The sequence below is a fragment of the Taurulus bubalis genome (assembly GCF_910589615.1).
Source record: "Taurulus bubalis genome assembly, chromosome: 5".
Classification (NCBI taxonomy): domain Eukaryota; kingdom Metazoa; phylum Chordata; class Actinopteri; order Perciformes; family Cottidae; genus Taurulus; species Taurulus bubalis.
In genome coordinates, this window is record NC_136593.1 from 10359376 (window position 1) to 10363552 (window position 4177).

Sequence of the window (4177 nt, forward strand, 5' to 3'; positions counted from 1 at the left end):
GGTGACTTTAACAAGCCAATACAATGCATATACTATCTAAATATATATTAAGAATTTTTGATACACTTTTTCTTTCATGTGTCTATATATATATAAAACTGCTTAAAACAATTTACATGAGAAAATGCACAGAACCTCCAAAGCAGATGGCCTTGAAGTTGATGAAGCCATACAATACAAATTATAGTGTTTTATCATGCAAAATAGACTTAATGTACCTACAACGCCTTTTGTTTGTCTTTGTTTTGTTGTAATTGTTTTTGTTTGCCAGGACAGCTAAAACACATTTGGGTTGACTCATCTGAGGTCATGTATCCAGATGTGACATTGCATAAATCTCACTTTTTATTCGCTTGCTGCTGCTGACTGTTGCACAACCCATAAAGAAGAGGCCTTTGTATTTTTATGTCCAGGATCCAGTTTGCTTTGTTTGAAACATTTTGACTGTTCACATGTAGATGTACACCTGTGGGTGAATGAAAACACCAGGCTGTGCAGGAGAGGATTAAATGCAGTAATGGAAAGACATCTAGTATTACTTTAGCATGCCATTCAAGTTAGAGCTTAGATGTTACAGATACAGTCATATCAATCAGATTCGCTTGATGCTCAGTTATTTATTTAACAGTCAATATCCTGTGGTATTATTTCATTCATAAAACCCATACCTCTATTTTAAGAAGTGAGCAATAACTTGGAACATGTTTGACATGAAAATACACACATGTAGCTATTACTTTGTCCCAAAGCTATTGAGGGCTTGAGATTGCATGGAAGTACTCTTTTGTATCATTCATGCTGTGAAATAACAAGGTACAACCACCTCATCTCTTCAGGTTAATTAAGTTGCTCAGTGACTTTGGCTTATCAGCAGTCATTTTTCGCGGCAATTTTAGTAGTTTAGAGCAAGCAGTAAAAAGAGGAAGAACTGGAAGGTGGTTGTTTATTTATTTTTTAAACAAAGAGCAGAGGACTGCAGCTTTCAAGTGGTATGCTTCGCTAAGGGACAGTCATTTGTGCATCTCAGTATGTTAAAGGGAGTAAAAAAAAAAGGAAGTCAGTTTTGGGGGGTTTCCTTCGAGGAAGCAATCTAAACGTGCACTGTTTGTGGAATAATCACACAGAGCTGCTTCATTTCATCTGATGCGGAAATATCACCTATTTCTCGTAATCATTTACATGTGCCATTTTCTCACCCCCTGGAAACGAAAATAGGCCACACATTTGGGCTGCCTGTTGAGGTGTGGCAAGAGGGTCAAGACTCAGGACACATACAACAGCTCTTAACTTCCTCTTTCTGGCTGCAGTGTAGTCGGCGTGAAAAGTGCCTCAGATGTACTCAAGACACTGTGAGTAATCCGACAAAGCCTTGGTACGACGAGATAAGACGGTGGTGCATGAGGTGTGACTAAGCCTCTAGCATTTATGCATACCGTGACACATTTTGGTCATAATGTGTGTGTGTGTGTGTGTGTGTGTGTGTGTGTGTGTGTGTGTGTGTGTGTGTGTGTGTGTCTGTGTGTATTTATCACCAAAGATATGCAAACTGGACACGCCAACTGCCATCTTTCTCGTGCGTAGTTCCTTACCTGTTATTTCTATGTCAAAATATAGTCAAGAAATGGTTTACTTTCACTCAGTCGGCAGTCTGCACACTTCTTTTTATAATGTTACAAGCAGTGTTTGTTTTTTAATATCTTTTACTGGCACCCATGCAACTTTTGTATTCACTTATTATATATGTTTTATAATGAATATAATAAAATTGTACATACCTTGTCACAATAATGTTGTACTTTTCTTTTAAAATATTATCCTTAATCGGCATTTTCTTGTGTTTTAATGAAACACTTCTTGCTGTAGCTTTATATAACTGTAAACATAAGATCATTCAGTGGCTATGAAATAGATTGAATTATTAAGTTAGAGGGCAACAATCCGATGTGAGGTCCCGGGACACGGATGTCGTATGTGTACAGTTTGTAAAGCCCTCCGAGGCAAATTTGTAATTTGTGATTTTGGGCTATACAAAATAAACTGAATTGAATTGAAAATGATCACTCTTAAACTACTACTACTTACAATTCAGTGTAAAAACCTCTTGAAGCACAAGACCCTTCTGAAGCTTAGCAGAGGCCTGGCGACTCAGTTTCCCATCACAGTCAACAGTTTCCATCACCACTCATGAGCTGCAGACTGCTCTGTTTCACAAATGTTTTCTTTCGTGGCTTTTTGTATCTGTTTGCAAGATGATTCATCAGATGCGCTGCTTGGTGCCTGTCAATCTGTGGATGTGGCGAAGGCATTCAGGGGTTGAGCAGCTCTGCTCGTATTTGATGCACTAAGCTTTAGGTTAATGGTTGGTTAAGTAAACAATCGGCTAACCGTAACATTAACAAACCATAACGGGTGACGTATGTCCGATACTTTTGGATGCTATGCATCAGCAGCATGAGTCAGCTGTCGCCGCACCAATAATTTGTTAATGTTTTGACCTTTTCCTGAGTAAGATGACATTTAATTAATAATGTATTTGTCATATCAGCATCACTTGCAAGATTGCTGCAAGTCGCATCCACAAACAACAGGTTTCGGATTAGTTGCTGAGCATTTCAAAGTTTCGATTCCCCGTACCAACGGTGCAACAGAGCCAGCAGGCCTGCGTGTAAAGAATGAACACAGCGACACATGTCTCTGGTGGGCAGAGAAACTATTTTTCAGTTATGCGACTTATGTGTCTTTTCTTTTCTCTTCTCAAATATATTGTAAACAACATAAAAAAGATAAAAGCCATGATATGCAGTAACAAAAAGGCCCGCTGTTTGCCATGTGCCATCCCGGCTGTATTTCTTACACAAGAACAAAACATACAGTTTCATTAACATACAGCTGCTCAAGCAAATTACAATAAAGTGCACTTTCTAAAGTGGTTTGGACTGTGATATGTAAATCAGTCCTGAGAGTTACTTGGATGGAAAACATCTAACAGATGAACCCATTTCACAATCTTCTCGTTCTCTTACCTCCACGATTTCTTTATAAATGCACATTTAACGTACTACTTATCATACAGGATTTATATTTTGCATTGTTCTAGATTTAATAAGGAATATTCAGTCTGCCGTTAAAAATCACATGTGATTAATATGTCAAAGAAGAAAGAAAGAAAGAAAAAAGTGCAGCATTAAAAGACAAAGTAGAGTTTGACTTCCCCTGCCAACACTCTGCTGATTAGAAGCGAGTGTTTGATTGTGTCCCTGACGGACTGGTTCTATTTTAGGGAGTGATTAGCGCCCTATCACCAAGTGAAATAAAACACATCACAGAGCGAGAGGCTACAGCAGCTTAATGCCACTGAGTTTTTATTGAAGGAGAAATCCCTTCAATTTCAGAATTTGGCGAGAGAACAAAAGATACGGTATAAACACTTAATACTCAATATTTTATTATTTTGAGGGGTTAATATTATCTTTACACATAATATAATGAATGAAAACATTCAATCTAATGTGAGGAGGCTCTGGGACACTCAACTGTCAAAAGATCATAAAAAAAACTGGGAAACCGCAGTACTGAATGAGGGATACATGTATAAACTGTGATGATACGTTCATACAAGCATTTGGATCAAATAAACAAATGTGGCTGTTGGAGAAAAAATAATCTGTGCCAATCAAATATAAGGATGACCTTGGACGCACAATGATCAAAAGTTCAGATTCAGACTCCCCATCAATCAGCGACACATCATTTTAGCCCCTCCTCAATCACTCACAAGACCTGAAATAATATGAACATAAAAATGAATAAATACATCTAATAAAACTGCAACATCTGAGTGGTTTCCTACCCTCCCTTGTCCCTCTTTTCTGCTCTTTTTTGTCTTTTGCCAAACCCACAGTCAATATAAAATTACCAAAGCCACAGAGTAAGATGGTTTTGGGGGAAATCCACATTTTGAAAACATATGCATTTCTAGTTCCTCTTTTGTTCTGTTATTAAAAGCAGCATTTGCACCAATCACAGGGGATGCCTCCGCCCACTGCGCCTCAGGGACCCACATACCTCCACACACTTCTACTATCTCTCACGCGAACCCCTCACTCGGTGCAAACAACCAGACACATCCAGACCAAATGTCGCAACAATCAGTTTTTCCATTTTTCTTTTATTGCAG